Raw genomic sequence first — 17,635 nt, 5'->3', positions numbered from 1 at the left:
TCCTTTTCACCCAATTCAGATCTTCTGAAAAGTGGCCCGATCGGCTCGGATTTCCGATCACGTAATCTGATCAAGGACATCCCTAAAGAATACACAAGAAAAACTGAAATATTATAGAGGTGTGACAAAATATCGAAATAGTGATATATCGTGATACTTTGTATCCCAAAAGGTTATCGATATGCCCCTGCCAAGAATCAAGATATCGTTTTAAAAAGGTGTCTAAAAAAATAAATAAAAAGGAATTAACAAGTTGCTAGCAAGATCTTCCACCATAATAGTGTCTCGGTTAACTCTAAGGCTGCATTGACGGCGCACGACGCCCAATCTATTTAGACTGGGAACATTCGTTCATTCGAAACCAGAGCATTCACAGTCATTCTGTCTGATTTTCAGGGCATTTACAGGTGACTTGCGGTTCATTTTAGGGCATTTACAGATAATTTCCTGTTGAGTTTGAGTCATTGCCTATACATTTGGGTGATTCCCAGGTCACGTCCTGCTCTGTAACTCAAAATAAACGGGAAGTGACCCATAAAATACCCCCAAATCAACAGGAAGTAACTGAAAATCAACAGTTAAATGACCTTAAATGGCCCAAAATTACCTCATTGCCTGGCATTGGCTGCCACTGACGGCCTTAGACGTTCAATCCATTTGATCTGGGAGGGATGGCAGTGAATGAACGAATGTTAAAAAAAGATGGGAAAAAAAATCTATCTTGATGAGACAGACAGGCGGTGATGAGGGAAAATTTTACCCCATCTGCCAATACAGCCGCGGGCACAACAGCATCATCTCTAAGTTCAATAGTTTAGTTATGTGTAAATAAATTGTTACTTTGCTATCAAAGCTCTATTTGTCTTGTTTTTTTATGTTGTTTTGTAGCAGGAAAAAATTATTCAGATGTTTGGGATGTCACAAAAGCAAAAAATAGCTGTCTTAAAGTCAGTTATGTTTGAAATGTATTTATGTATTTCTCTATTTTTTTAATCAGAAATTGGAAAATCCCTCAAACTAAGCTATTTTCTAATGCTGTTATCTAAAGAATGGAAAAAGATATGAACTTTTTTTCCTGCTGAAAGAAGAGAGTCTAATCTTTCTTTTGGTGGGTTCCATGTTTATATAGCAATAGATATAAATATAAAACAGAATGTTTTGTGGGCCTTGCAAAATCAGTCAAAATCCAGTAAAACGGCCGGGAGCAAAGGGGGTTGCTCCGGTGAAAATGGCTGGGAGTGAATGAGTTAATTACGGTTTTAAATTACATAACTTGCATAACTCACCGTCCATCCTCATAGCTTCTGCTTTGGCCTTCTATGCAGATTCCTTTTTAAAGTTGTCCTTTATAAAAAAAATTGCTGTGTCGTAAATCGCTTCGTGTGTTTACACCTCCATGATGAATCGTTCATCGTCCAGCTTCGCTAGTGTTTAAACCCTGAATAAGCACCTGGCCTGTTTAATCCAGGCCTGGCTCCGCCCATTTTGACAGTTGCGTCACCGGCAAAAATAGAAAATTGCCCAAACCATCTGGCAAGTCCCGGCACGGCGGAGCTTGTCGGAAGTCAATCCGTAGTGCATAAGCAGCCGGTATAATTTGAACAATATGATAGAATGGAAATGGATTGGCTCCACCCACTATATCTTGGTGGATCTGTACCACACACGCATCCGGTATAATTTGGCGTTAAGAAACAACGCACCAATGTCACACAACATGTAATCTTCAAGATTTTGTTTTCACCTGCCGGTCGCTTAACCCAAGATGGCGGTCAGCTAAAACGCTACAAAAGACGCTACACCAGACGATGATAGTCCAATCGATTGGCATCGAGTCATCCTTCTGCTGTGAATTTGAGTATGTCAGTAGTCTATGTCAGATCTACAGTATTTGGCGTGTTAGGGCAGTTTTCTCGTGGGTCCTTAAAATGTCTTAAATTTAAAATCCGAATAATCAAGGTATTAAATTGTCTTTAATGGAAAATTGCAGTATGTATTTAATTTCCAGACAATGCGTTTAATGCCAGTGAAATCGCTGTAGTATGCTGTAAAACTTCTAATGGTTTTTATTTGTTTTATTATTGGTTGTGCTCTAAATACGAGGGTTTTGGAATAATATGTTATACGGAAAATTGTCCGCAACCTCAGCGACTTGAGTTGTCGCCATGACGCCATTTCCTGGTTATTTGCGGTTGTATGTGTGAGTGAGAATATGCAGAGATACTTTTGAGAATCTGCTAATACCGAGTCCCCATCCAATACAGGAAAAAAAGTTTTTTTCAATAAATCTTCAACGTGTTACTATCCCACCGTGCCACATTCATAATGTGAATTATTTTTAAACAAGAATAATGTGGAAAAAATGTGTGTCTTTATTAAATGCTTCATTGAGTGAGTCCACTCAAATCCTCTCACGCTTTGATTGTCACGCTGCTTAGAAAAGCCTCTCCATTACACAATGAGTTGGCACAGCACACTACCGCTATTGTGTAACAAGCTAAACGATGATTGACACTAGGGCTGCATCTATCGATTATTTTAGTTGTCGATTAATCGATTAACAAGTTAGTTCGAATAATCGAGTAATCGGATAAGGAACTTAAAAAAATTAAAATACCTGAGCTGAGCCTCAAACGGTATTAAAAAAAAATGAATAAATGAGGATCTTTGTACAACAAAAGAACAACTGGCTAACTTACATAGCAAAAGTACGCTAGCTTATATGCTAGAAAATGCTAACTTTTTTTTTTCTCAATGCTCTTAACAAATGGTTCAGACACATATTCCCACAAAAACAGCTGAATATACCTATAAACTAAATAACGAATGCAGTTTAAAAAAAAAAAAAAAAAAAAAAAAAAACGATCTCAAACAAAAACTTGGCTAATGTTGGTCTTAACAGGGAGTAGCTTGATTCAGCCATGTGAAATGATCCACCCAAATCAATAAAACTTTCAAAACAAACCATTACAACGCCTCTTTAATTAAACGAATACTCGAAGCATCAATTTAACTCGAATCGTTTTCAAAATGAATACTCGAGTTAATCAATTTAATTGTTGCAGCACTAATTGACAGACCTATGCCCTTGATCGTAGAGCTACAGAGACTTCACACACCAGATAAAAGCTACAAACCTGTCAATCATAGTTAACTTTAAGTAACAAACGCTAGCCGCCTGCTTACCAAGAAAATCAGCAGGAGGGAGAGTGAGAGGCTGAACAATCATTAACCAGAAAAACAAATATATATAGATTATTTTTTAAATTAAAAACCCGATCCTTTTCACAGGGAGATACACAACATCAATGCACATGATTTGCTTTCGATATCTTGACTTTGTTTTGATTTGTTAAGATGTGCAGGTATTTTGACAATCACACAACTGCTCCCCATATCAGAATAATTTTGTGTTATTGTCTGGAGTAGCTTAACTGGATGAATGTTGAAACAACAGCAGTGAAAACTTCACTTAATGGAACGTCGGCCTTCAGCAGCACTTTGTCACCGAGTTAAAAAAAATAGTTGGCGAAGCATAAAGGATAATGGCTTTCACGGTGCACAATTGGCGGAATTTCCCCGGTGACACATGCGGTTGAAAGCGCTGAAATATTTGGGGACGTCTCGGTCGTCCTGAGTAGACTTCCACCCGGAGGCTTTTTGTGGTTCTAATTAATTTCCCTGAAGTCACTTTTATGGTTTTTCATGATCTTTTTTTCCTTTTTATTTTCTCGTTTTAATGTCCCTGAGAAGAAAAAGTCATGTGTCATACTTGTATTTTAGCAGTTATTCAATGTCCTTATTTCAAGGTGCATAATAATAAATAGGGACGTGTCCTAGTTTACGAGTTGATTTAGTTTCCGGGAGCTTTAAATTCATCACATTTACACCAATTCAGTGCAAGATTAATGTGTTAAACTCAACATTACGTGACCTTAATGTTGTGCGGAGCCTATAAAACTATTTTTGTTTTAGTTCTCCACTAGCAAATCGGGGGGAAAAAAACACAATTTCAAAATCAGACATGAGGGCAAGCGGAGTGACAGCATGTTCATTTCTCTGTCATTTGTTTGTGACATTGTTTTGTAGTCAACCTAGCTGAGTTATTTTATTTATCCCATTCCTACACGACTGCCATTTATATAAATCACAAAAGTGGTGATTTATTGATATGTTGTAAACTCTTGAATTGAGATATGAGCTTCCGAGTTATATATATTTTTTAGTGCTGCAACGATTAATCAATTAACTCGAGTAAGTCAATTAGAACAAAGATTCGAATTAAATTTTGCTGCTTCGAATATTCATTTAATCAAAGTGGCGTTGTAATGGTTTGTTTTGAAAGTTTTTACATTTAGTTTTATTGATTTGGGTGGATACACTGCCCTCTTGTGGCAACAGTGAATATGACATAACTCATTTCACATGGCTGAATCAAGCTTCTCCCTTAAGGCAAACATAAGATAAGTTTTTGTTTGCGCAAGTGTTGTTTTCGTCAACAATGACGATGACGAAAATATTTCGTCGACGAACTATTTCTTAATGACAATGACGAGACTATAACGAGCTAAAAACCTGTCTTGGGAGACTAAAACATAACGAGACGACTGCCAGTTTTCGTCTGACGAGACGAGAACGAGACGAAATTGCAATATAGTTTCCGTCAAATGTTCACAATGTTTAACATTTTTTATGTGTAGTTAGCCTGCAACATAGCAATGTCTGGTTGTGTCACTCATGTGAACTCACCAGTGTCCTCTCCAGGCTTGGTGGTTTTGAAACACACACGGTAAGATTTGTTTTCTTATCTTGGCAAGAGAGAATATGAATGTGCTTTAGCTTTTAAAGGTCTGTGGTGAGTGATCGTCACACACTAAATGTAACTTATAGCGTTAGCATAGCATTCACGTTCGTGTTATCATTAGGCTAATGCTAACAACGAGTGTCCTTTTTAACATTCAGTTCATGGCATCCAGGGAGGTACAATTAATTTAAAATGATGTACTATTTTCCTGCTGAGTGTGTATTATGATCAAGTTTGCGTTGTCCTTGTAGACATTACAATATGTGCGCCTCTGTCCATGTTCATTCAAAACCTGATGGAAACCTTTATTTGTTTGTTTTCGGACTACAACATTTGAATTTTACAGACTAAAATTTTGAGTAAACGTCGAATCAGACTAGACTAATTATTATCGGCCAAAAGACTAAGAAGAAAATTAAAGGGCTGCCAAAAACAACACTGGTTTGAGCTATTGTTTTTTAATGCATTCGTAATTTAGTTTATATTTAGACATTTTTTGTGGGAATATGTGTTTGAGCCATTTGGTGAGAACATTGTTAAAAAACAAAAAACAAAAAAAAGTTTGAATTTTATAGCATTTAAGCTAGCGAACTTTGCTGTGTAACCTAGCCAATTGTTCTTTTTTTTTTTCTTAGATCCTCATTTATTTGTTTATTTATACCATTTGAGGCTCAGCTCAGGTATTTTAATTTTTTTATGTTCCTTATCCGATTACTCGACTATTCAAACTAACTACTTCATCGATTAATCGACTACTAAAATAATCGATAGCTGCAGCCCAATTTTTTATTTTTTTTTCAAGGTCACTTTGCTTCACAAGATTTGATTGTTTTGGCATAAGAAGTAATTATTTTCCTTTCTGTGACCAAGTCCATCTTGAGATGTTAATGCAGTCTTTTTTTTTAGCAAGTATTCTTTTGAGGTGCATATGTGTGCATGTGTGTGGTTTTGCTGCTTTGCTCATCAGTGTTGTCCAAAGCGAGCGTCCTTGACGAAGGCTGATTGATGGCTTATTGTTGAAGCGGACTCAACTAGATACAACTGGTTAGATTTTGGCTCCATGCCATCTCATCATTGTTTTTGTTAGAGTGGATACCTTCTTTGAATGGGTCCTGATACTCAAACTCTGTTAGTTTTATTTTGTTTTTTTGTCAGTTTTTGGTCTTTTTCTTTCCTTCTTCCTTCCTCAGACCATAACTGGTTCCTTTGCGTCAAAAAGTTCCATTTGAATGCCTCTGTTCAGAACGTAGGGACACGCTCACATTTTTTTTCACAGTTTCTATTGTCTTCAAGAGGCGCAGAGCAGTTTTCCCCACCGCGGAAAAAGTTAAAAACTCATCTGTCAATGCTTTTTCCGCTCTCCATTGTCCATGCTGATGTCAGTGATTTATGGTAATTATCCATCTTTTGGGGGTCATCCGTCAAGCCTCTTGTTGCTAGGCGATGGGAGCAGATGTTGTTTAGTCAAGAAGATGGTCCGGGGCAGCGCAGGTGAACTCGGACTGTGTGCGAGAGGGGTGGCAGAGATGTCAAGATGGTGCATTCTTAACCTTCAACCATACAACTGCTTTCTGCTTTTCAAAAACTATGCTTAACAGCATCCATTGGCAGTAAATTGCAGCCAGATATTTAATGGATGTATTTTTAAGACTTTTCCTATGCGCGTTACCTCCCTTCTGTGATTGGCTGGAAGTTAATTATGTTATTGCTTCTAGACATGTGCCGAGAACCGGTTTTGATGGTATGCCATGGTATGAAAACCTTTTCCATCATACAGTCCCTACTAGAGGTGGGAATCTTTGGGCACCTAATGATTCGATTACGATTCAGAGGTTCCGATTCGATAATAAATCGATTATTGATGCACCACACACCCCCCAACCCCCCGCTTTTAACTTTTTGTACACTAGTTCCAACATTGTTTAGCCTGATAATATTTTTGAACAAACTACTACAGTAATGGCTATTTCTTTATGCCCCCAAAGTGCAGGGAGAAATCTCTCACTTGCAGCTGCAAGCCTCAACCCTCTCTCACCGGTTGTTGCTCAGTGTCAGTGAGTCAGCTGTGCACGATGGCTGGAGGTGAAACTCCTGAACTTCCCCCCCCCATCAAAGAAAACGAAATCGCTGGTGTGGGAATACTTTTGTTGCAGACGGCCGCAGCTTAGCGGAGGAGGGCCAATCAACATGTAAAACATGTTTGCGGAGGGTGGATGCCAAGGAGGCAATATCTCCAGTATGATTTTGCATTTATACTAGTTTAAAGGTTAGTAAACACTGTCATGAATGTTTCCCACCAGATACAAGAGTTAACTCCAGTGTGCTTAGTGTGTCTAGCGGTGGTAAAACGTGGTGTTTTTTTTCTCTCTGGCAACTGACTGTGTTGAGAAAGAGTGTATAATGTAAACATGATACGAGTCATACGCACCTGCTCTTTATGGAAAATAATTCAATTATTTTTGTTCTGATGGTAATAATGTTAAGCTTGTAACGGTCACTTCTGTGATCCTCTTTCTTCCTTTGGACCTCCACCACACGGTGGAGCCTCTTTATGTTGTATGTTTACTTTCTTCTTCAGTTGCTACCTACTTTTTGGGGAGTCAAGTGTGATCATGTGTGCATGGTCCGTTGCACTCCCGAGTGACGAGTGGTTGAGCTGGATTTATATATTTTTGTCTATTGAAAGTGCATAAGTGGACGTCTACTCCCTTTTTTACCTTTTATGCACTCATCCTGCCCTGCCACGCGTTACAAGCTGTGGCTGTGGGTTTAGACTCACCTGAAGGACTACATTTATTTTAATTGTATTTAGAACATTTCAGGGAGTATTTATTTTTAAGTGTATTAGTGTTTAATATTTCAGTACTGTGAAACCATGATATTTTGGCTTAAGGTTATCATACCGTCAGAATCTCATACCGGGGGGGACATGCCTAATTGCTTACTTACACCAAGTGATGTGTCTATTTTAACGTTGTTGTAAAGTGCTACTTTGCAGCATTTTAACTCATGAGAAATGAATGTCTATATGTGTTTTCTATTGAATACAAAAGTGTTCTCTGACCTACATGGAGTCAGCTGAGCCAATGTCTCACTGTGGCATCAGTTTTAATTAGCATTAGTAATGCTTTATGTGCTCTTTGCCTCAAAAAACAAACCAGATGGTTCGGAATGCCTATGCAGTACAAGAGCATGTTTGTTGTTCCAACCTTCTAGTGTGTGTTTCTGTGTGTGTACACATGGAGGTGGGGGTTGTGAGTGTGATGAGCTAATGGTTGTTGTTTAATCTAAGAACAAACGCTCGCTTGACAGTGCGGGGAAGTGTCGATTTTGCCATTAAAGCTCATCAGAAGCAGTTAGACGATAATTCGATTAAGAGGAGAAAGTAAAAATTCGCCTTGACCAATTTGTTCAATTTGCGAAATCACCAACTTTCTTGTATTTCGATTCCTGCAATGGAATGTATTGAAATGGCAGTTGTATAGTAATTTGCAAGAGAGGGTAGAACTGTGACGAACAGTTTTACAACCAATCAGTAATAAAATATATTACTTACCGTATTTTTCGGACTACAAGTCGCTCCTGAGTATAAGTCGATCCAGCCATAAAATGCCCAACGAAGAGAAAAAAAACATATACAAGTCGCACCGGAGTATAAGTCGATTTTTGGGGGGAAATTTACTTGATAAAATCCAACACATAGAACAGACATGTCATCTTGAAAGGCAATTTAATATAAAAATACAATAGAGAACAACATGCTAAATAAATGTACAGTGTACAGTGTATGAACAACGAAATGTGAATATACTGTCCTACATTAAGGCTCGGTCGTGGCTATACAGCGAACTCCCAAAAGACAATGCTGGACGTCCGTATAATTTGCTGAATCAATTTGGTCCTCGATAGAAAACAGGTTCGCATCAACGTAAATAAATGATAATTAGGTACTATTAGTAATAAGTAACAGGTTAGCATGCGTTCGCTATCATTAGCACATCGTTCAAAAAAACCACACAACTGGCTCTAAGTGTCCGATCGCGGGTGGAAAAGACACAACAACAACAGAAAAGATGATACACGCAGGCGTTGCCTCTGTAGAGATGATTTAAAAGCAGAAACAATGAAAGTAGGTTCGCAGCGGTCTATTCTCTCTAGCTAACGCGCCCACTCAACTCACTCAGAGCTACGTAGCTGTCCGTCTTCTTCTGGCGTGTCACGTAAACAAGCGCGAGTGCGCCCTCACGTGGGCGTGAAAGCGCCACAAACTAAATGCAGCCATTTCAAGATAAAAAAGTCAATAATACAATTGAACATACACAGCCAAAGGCAGAACACGAACGTGGCCATAGCTATAAAGAGTTATTTAGATAACTATAGCATAAGAACATGCTAACAACTTCACAAAACCATCAGTGTCACTGCAAAACACCAAAATAACATGTGAAATTATATCATAATGTGTTAATAATTCCACACATAAGTCGCTCCTGAGTATAAGTCGCACCCCCAGCCAAAATATGAAAAAAACGCGACTTATAGTCCGAAAAATACGGTACTTACTTTATATGACAAATCCCTAAATTTGGACTGAATCATTTTGCCACTTTCCCAAAATTTGACTTCGTTTTTTTTTTTTTTTTTTTGGTGTATGTGTAGGGATATCGCGATCACATATTTTTGTACCTGAGTCCAAGTCATCTGATTTTCCCAATCCGAAATGTCAGCAATCTATAAAAGAGAAAAAGAAAAAAACATAACAATCCAATAGTGCAGCAGCAAACGTCAATAAATTAGTTTAGTCGTTTAGTGATTTAATTAGTTCAGCTTAACTTAAAAAAAAAAAAAAAAAAACTAAAAGTAAGCTTACAAAAATAATACATTCTAAATACCGTAATTTTCGGAATATAAACCGCTACTTTTTTCCTTCATTTTGAATCCAGCGGTTTATAATCTAGTGCAATTTATTTGTTGATTTATTTTGGTTAATAGGTAAAACTTTATTTAACAGCATTGTTATAAGACTGTCATAACTATGACATGACACTATCATGGGCATTACTAAATGCTTATGACAGATGTCATTAAGTGTCATCCGGCAAATTATGTCACTAACTCCATTTGTGTCCAGCTCAGATCTTTTACATCCATTGAAAAGTGAGATAATTTGCTGGATAACTTTAAATGAATAAATCTGTTATAAGCATTCATTAATGCTCATGACAGTCTCATGTCATAATTATGATTGTGATAGTCTTATGGCGTCACGCTGAAATAAAGTGTTACCAAATACCATAACTCGCAATTAATGAGACAACTGGAACAGTAATTGAAGAAATAATAAGAGAACATAGAACATGAATTTTGATTGTTATTTACATCTGTAGCGCTGCAGTGCATGCTAGGAGGCATGTTGGACAACAAAAGTGTTGACAGCAGGTGGCAGCAGAGGTTGACTGTCTCCACCAAGGGAGCAGTGATGGCCAAATGAAGCTTCTTGAAGCTATGAAGTTTTGCAGCCAATTGGTTCAAAGCTTCATGGTGGTTCATTTGGTCTTATGACAGTCGTATGATGCCATTGTCAAATAAAGTGTTACCGGTTAACATCTTTCAGTGCAAATATCCCATAATACAATGAGGACAGCTGCAGCTTATAGTCCAGTGTGGCTTATTGTGTAAAAATTACGGTACATAATTTTTTTTCTTACCCAAAAATGTCAAAAGCAGGCCCGATTTCCGAACACCCGATCGTATCTTGAGTTTATTATATTAATATATATACTAGAGCTGTCCATTTTATTGTGTTAACGGGCGGTAATTAATTTTTTTAAATAATCACGTTAAAATATTTGCCGCAATTAACGCATGCACGGAATGACCCGTTCATGCGTTGCCTCGAATAGTTTACGATGAAGCCGTTTTAGCACATTGAGAGCGAAAAAGCGAGTTGTGCGAGTGGGCTCAGGCGTTCATTGGACCGTGCCTTTTATTAGCTTAATCTCTGGCAGCCACTACTAACAGTCATGGTTGCCAAACTTCCCTTCATGCATTTGGGCAAAGCAAGAGACGATCTTTTTCTTAACACGCCTAATTCAACACGACGCAGAACATACTGTATACCATTTGCAGTGCAGCCACCACTAACAGTCATGGTTGCCCAACGTCCCATCATGCATTTGGGCGTAGTGGGAGACGTTCTTTTTTCTTAACACGCCTAATTGAACACAACGCAGAACATACTGTGTACCATTTGCAGCCACAACTGACAGTCATGGTTGCCCAACGTCCCATCATGCATTTTGGCGGAGCAGGAGACATTCTTTTTCTTAACTCGCCTAATTTAACAAACGCAGAACATACTGTATACCATTTGCAGCCACCACTGACAGTCATAGTTGCCCAACTTCCCATCATGGATTTGGGCAGAACAGTTAATTTGCTACAGTATCATTTAGTGAAAGCACAACAAAAATAATATTATCTCTCAAAAAAAAATAATGTTCACAATCAGAAAAGAGACGTGGCTGAAAACGAAATTATTAAGAGGGGTTTTAATATAAAATTACTATAACTTATACTCAAATTTATCTTTTAAGAACTACAAGTCTTTCTATCCGAAAGATAGAAACAGAAAGAATGTTAATAATGTTAATGCCATCTTGTGGATTTATTGTTATAATAAACAAATACAGTACTTATGTACAGTATGTTGAATGTTTGTCTGTCTTGTCTTTCCATTTCAATAATAATTTACCAAAAAAATTGCATATTTTAGAAATGGTTTTAATTGCGATTAATTTTTGAGCTGTGATTAACTCAATTTAAAATTTTAATCGTTTGACAGCCCTAATATATACATATATATTTACATTTTTTAAAAAACGAAGCCTATAAAGGTAACCGCTAACCGCTATTTTAGCATGTTTTGCCCTATACAGGGTTCTCCACCATTGTCTTAGATGACATTGACATCAAGATATTGTGCAGCTGTACCTAAAAGGGCGTCCCACGAAGAAGCGAGACTTTGTGACATGCTCTGAGTTGGCATAATTGCCTCTCCTGCGCATATAGGACGCGGGAAGTAATAATGTCATTTTATTTACAGCCTCTACCTCCCCGCAGGTCAGTGACACACACTGATCAGGCCTGTCCAAAGCCATCAGAGGTGAGTGGCAGCGAATGGAGGTCCTGGTGACAAAGCGAAACGGGATCGAGGGGAAATACGGGCTGCCCGCTGCGGAGGGGGCTCGCTAAACGGCGCCGGGCTGGGGGTTGGACTGAAACGCGGCGGGTAAATCAGCGGGGGTGAAAGCTGGCGGAATTGGACATTAGCACTGCAAATGAGAGGCGATATTGCTCTCTTGCTTGAGACGACATGAATAAATGAAGATGCGTTACAGGGGAAGGTGTTTGTATGCGTGTGTGTGCGCGTGCAGGGAAAGTTGATTGTTTTTGTCGCCTTGACACATCAAGTTTGATGTATGGCAAGTGCTACTTCATTTTGTAGTAAAGCAATTTAGACGTTTACAAGTAACTCGGTCATTTTCAAAAAATTGTGCAGTGCAGTTGCCGTTGTGTTCAAAAGTATTTGGACAAAGGCTTTTTTTGTGTTCTTATTTCAATACTTGTATATCCTTTATAAACAGTGCCGTTGATGACGGAAGACATTAGACCGGACATTTATCGCCGTCAATGGCAGCAAATGAGTTCGTCTTGGAACGTTGGTGTATGTATGAGCAGTACATTATGATTTAGCGGATCTCACACATTTCCCTGCCCTGAGGCTGGCATGTTGTTCTTTGTTGTGAGGGAGTGTTATGGTGTCCCACTGTGGTGTCACCTGTCTACAGCAGGAAATCCTGGACTGTATACAACAATAGTGACAGGCTGCAGTCCAAACATACACAGATGGCCTTGCTATTTCATTACACACACACTTAATACAGAGCATTTGTGGGATAATTCCATGTGAATGTATTATCATGTTTTAGTTAGAGAATGTAGACTGTACGAAAAAAGATGGCGCTAAACATGCCAAGTCTTAAAGAGATAGGCATCAACTAGTAGAAATTCCCTTCATGTGAAAGACGGTTGCTCAAAGTATTTAAGTTGGCAAAATGAAGATTTTTTTTTTTTAAATGAAGAAAATAATATTTAAACATGAAAAAATACACTGTTTACAAGCACAGGTGCATACCCTCGCATTTCTGCAGATATTTAAGTATATCTTTTCATGGGACAACACTGACAAAATGACACTTTGACACAATGAAAAGTAGTTTGTGTGCATCTTATATAATAGAGTTAATTTATTTTCCCCTCAAAATAACAGAAAATACAGCCATTAATATTTAAACCCCTGGCAACAAAAGTGAGTACACCCCTTAGAAACTACGTACATCCCTAAATGTCCAAATCGAGTGCTGCTTGTCATTTTCCCTCCAACATGTCATGTGACTCGTTACAGGAGTGCCGTCAGCATTGCTGCAGAGATTGAAGAGGTGGGGGGTCAGCCTGTTAGTGCTCAGACCATACACTACACTCTACATCAAATTGATGTGCATGGCTGTCACCCCAGGAGGAAGCCTCTTCTGAAGACGGTACACAAGAAAGCCCGCCCGTCTCATTAGACCAGAGGACATGGTTCCAGTAATCCATGTGCTTAGTTGACATGTCTTCAGCAAACTGTTTGCGGGCTTACTTGTGTACCGTCTTCAGAAGAGGCTTCCTCCTGGGGTGACAGCCATGCACACTAATTTGATGTAGCGTGCGGCGTATGGTCTGAGCACTAACAGGCTGACACCCAACCTCTTCAATCTCTGCAGCAATCCTGACAGCACTCCTGTAACGAGTCACGTGACATTTTGGAGGGAAAATGACAGGCTGTACTCAATTTGGAAATTTAGGGATGTACGTAGTTTCTAAGGGTTGTACTCATTTTTGTTACCAGGGGTTTAGATATTAATGGCTATATTTTGAGGGGAAAATAAATTAACTCTGATTATATAAACTGTACACATACTACTTTTCATTGTGTCAAAGTGTCATTTTGTCAGTGTTGTCCCATGAAAAGATAGACTTTTAATATCTGCAGAAGTGCGTGGGGTGTACTCACTTTTGTTATACACTGTAGGTATGTTCCGTTATTAGATTCTGACGGTATGATCATCTTAACCAAAAATGTCATGGTATTGCAATTACAGCTCTAAAATGTGTTACTTTGAGATCTCTGTTTAAAAAAAAAATCTTTTGAACTTTTTTGAACATGATTTTTGTTTTTCAAAACATTAGCAAATTGGAACATTATTATAATGGGTTAAAAGTAATTTTTAAAAAAAAAACAAACTCATATATCCTAAATAAAATTAAAATAAATGCAGTCCTTTAGGTGAGCTTAAACCCAAAGATACAGCTCAATATTATTACTATCAGAACAAAATTAATTATTTTCCATAAAAAGCACGTGTGTATGACTCGTATCATGTTTGCATTATACAAACACACTCTTTCTCAACACAGACAGTTCCCAGAGAGAGAAAAAAAACACGTGTCTTACCACCACTTGACACACTAAACACACTGGAGTTAACTCTCATAGCTGGTGGGAAACATTCATTACAGTGTTTACTAACATTTAGTTTTGTATAAATGCGGTATCATATTAGAGGTATTGCCTCCTCGGCAGCCACCCTCCACAAACATGTTTTGTATGTCTTTGACCCTCTTCCTCTAACACACAGCCGTCTATAACTTTTCTGTAGCCAAAGTACTCCCGTACCAGCGATTTCGTTTTCTTCGGAGGGGAAAAAACTTTCACCTCCTCCAGCCATCATGTAGCACAGCTGACTCACTGACACTGAGCAACAACCAGTGGAGGAGGGTTGAGCCTTGCAGCTGCAAGCAAGGGATTTCTCTCTGCATTTTTGGGACATAAAAAGTAGCTAATACCGTAGGGCAGCGGTGCTCAATGTTTTTTGCTCCAAGATCTACTTTTAAATGAGACAACCTCCCGCGATCTACCTTAAGAGAGGAGTGTGAACTAAAAAAGAAAAAAAATTTAAATGTACAGTTACAGTAATTATGTTTTGTGAGCAACATATGAGGTTATGTTGCTCACAAAGCACAACTGTGTACATTTAAAAAATATATAAATTTAAAAAATGGACGGTAAATTATGTTTGCTCACATAACATAATTAACTATGTACATTAAAAGAAAAAAAAAGTTTTTTTTTTTTTTTTTTTTTTTTTTTTTTTTTTTTTTTTTGATGCCGCGAGCTACCCACACTAGCGTTGCGATCGACTGGTCGATCGCGATCGACGTAATGGGCACCCCTGCCGTAGGGACTGTAAAACGGAAATTTTTTTGCAGTTCTGAAATCGTAAAATTTTCATACCACGGTATACCTTGAAACCGGTAATGTGACAATGGGTATTAATGACATCAATAGGAAATCCGGGCAGTGTGGGATACTCACATTTGATTGACTAAAATAGTTCCAGCATTGATAAAATGTCTGCTCCATGTCGGACGGCCACTTCCTGGAAATACTGGCTTAAAATGTGTTTTTTTCCAATTTATTGAACAAAAAAGGTGCGATCTCTCCCTTTAACTAGTCATCAAGGATATGTCATATTTCATATGCTGAGGCAGTTTTCTAACATTAAACATGTTCTCTTTAAAATGAGACCTGGATACTGCTGTACTTGAGATTCTGTTGGCTGTTGTTAAACTTCATTCCCACATCCTCCCCAAGTGGGCTTTGTACATTTTTGACTGACAACCACAACAGACACCTCCATTTTAATCCCCCCCTCGGCCCTCCTCCCTCGCCGTCTTTTGTTCCGCCCGAAAGCAGCAGCGTCAGCATCTTTTCCCCATCTCTGATTGCCTTATTAGCCGGAGGTGGCACTCGCAGCTTTTTTGTCGTACACAGATGGTAGAGCGGAGGTTGTTTGGGGTTTTTTTATCGTTCCGTGCCCCTCCTACCCTTCTCCGCGCACATACACACAAACTCCTGAAATGTGCCTTTTTTTCCCCAGCTTGTTTGTTGCGCTGTCAGCTCAGCTTTGTCTTTACTTGAACTCGCCACCTCGGACGTGAATGGCTTCTACCGCGCGTTTTAATTCTAAGCTCCGATGAGAAGATTTTCAATGGACCGAATTTTATGAATGGCCCAAGTAGAGTGTAATTATAATGGTTTATTTTTAAGACAAAAACGGATGTGTGCTGAGTCTTTCTGCCTTCAGTATGCGCAGAACTAGAAGGGGGGGGGGGTGCAACTGTTGAACCTCCAGCTTTTCCCAGGCAGCTGTGACTGGCACCTCACACACATCAGGTATTATGTCCACTCCTATTATGGGATGGAGTGCAACACGCTGTTTGAAGCTGACAGCACATCTGCCTCCTCGCTGGAGACTCATTCTGGCACCTCAGACAAGCATCTTACCCGAGATGGGTTTGGGGGAAGGAGGGAAAGCAAAAGGATAGGGGGTTGCCTTTTTTATATTCGACCCTCTTTTTTTTTTTTTTTTTTTGCCTCCCCTCCTGGAAATATTTAGTTTCTTTACAATGTCGCTTCATTTTCAGTCAGGCGTCTTTCAAAGCGCGACCAGGCTGTCATGTCCGCTGGCGTTTTTCCCTCGTCTCACGCTGGGAAGACTTCCACCGCCGCTGCCAAGTCCACTCCTCCCTGCCAGCCGTGGCTTGGCGAGGTGCACGGAACTGGCATGCGCTTCGGTCCTCGCGCTATCTCCATTACTTTGGAAGGCCGAATTGTGTGCGAGCGTCCAGTCAAATTGAGGGATTGTGTCACTTTTCCCATGAGAGGCGGTACTTTTGTAAAATAGTGGATGGTGTTATTTGAGTTGTAAACCCATTTTTCAATCCATCTTTTTTCTTGTCCGACTGCTAAACTTGCTAAACTCATTCACTGCCATTGACAGTGATAAACTTTAAATCCATTTTAACTAGCATTGCTGTCATTAAATAATCAGGTTTCAGTGCCATTGACACCGATAGACTTCCATTCTTTTTTATAAGTGGAGAACAATCACTGCAAGCCCCTCCCAGTCAAAAAGGATTATATGTCTAACGCCGTCAATGGCAGACAAACAATTATCTTAGGAAATAACTAGGGCTGTCAAACGATTAAAATTTTTAACCGAGTTAATTACAGTTTAAAAATTAATTAATCATAATTAATCGCAATTAATCGCAATTCAAACCATCAATAAAATATGCCATATTTTTCTGTAAATTATTGTTGGAAAGATAAGACACAAGATGGATATATACATTCAACATACGGTACATAAGGACTGTATTTGTTTATTATAACAATAAATCAACAAGATGGCATTAACCTTATTAACATTCTGTTAAAGCGATCCATGGATAGAAAGACTTGTAGTTCTTAAAAGAAAAATGTTAGTACAAGTTATAGAAATTTTATATTAAAACCCCCTCTTAATGTTTTCGTTTTAATAAAATTTGTAAAATTTTCAATCAAAAAATAAACTAGTAGCCCGCCATTGTTGATGTCAATAATTACTTACACAATGCTCATGGGTGCTGAAGCCTATAAAATCAGTCGCACCCAAGCACCAGCAGAGAGCGGCAAAACTCCATAAAACACAATTAACAAGAGAGTGTTTCACTGTACTGTCATTTAAATCTGAGCGGGGCATCTGCGTTAATTGCGTCAAATATTTTAACGTGATTAATTTTAAAAATTAATTAACGCCCGTTAACGCGATACTTTTGACAGCCCTTGAAATAACATTAGCTGTACATTTATATAAAGATAACAAGCTGATGTATTCTGCTTTC

At 38.6% G+C, this 17,635-nt stretch overlaps 1 protein-coding gene across 4 annotated transcripts in view; it reads left to right on the top strand.

The window, feature by feature from the left end:
- Nucleotides 1-17,635, top strand: part of LOC130910532 (teashirt homolog 1-like) — a 281,199-nt gene that overhangs the window by 256,798 nt on the left and 6,766 nt on the right. The gene's annotated exons all lie outside the window — the stretch shown is intronic.

The sequence above is a fragment of the Corythoichthys intestinalis genome, chromosome 22, assembly GCF_030265065.1.
Source record: "Corythoichthys intestinalis isolate RoL2023-P3 chromosome 22, ASM3026506v1, whole genome shotgun sequence".
Classification (NCBI taxonomy): Eukaryota; Metazoa; Chordata; class Actinopteri; order Syngnathiformes; family Syngnathidae; genus Corythoichthys; species Corythoichthys intestinalis.
Note: the sequence above shows the minus strand (reverse complement) of the source record. Positions and strands in the feature narration are given on the sequence as shown.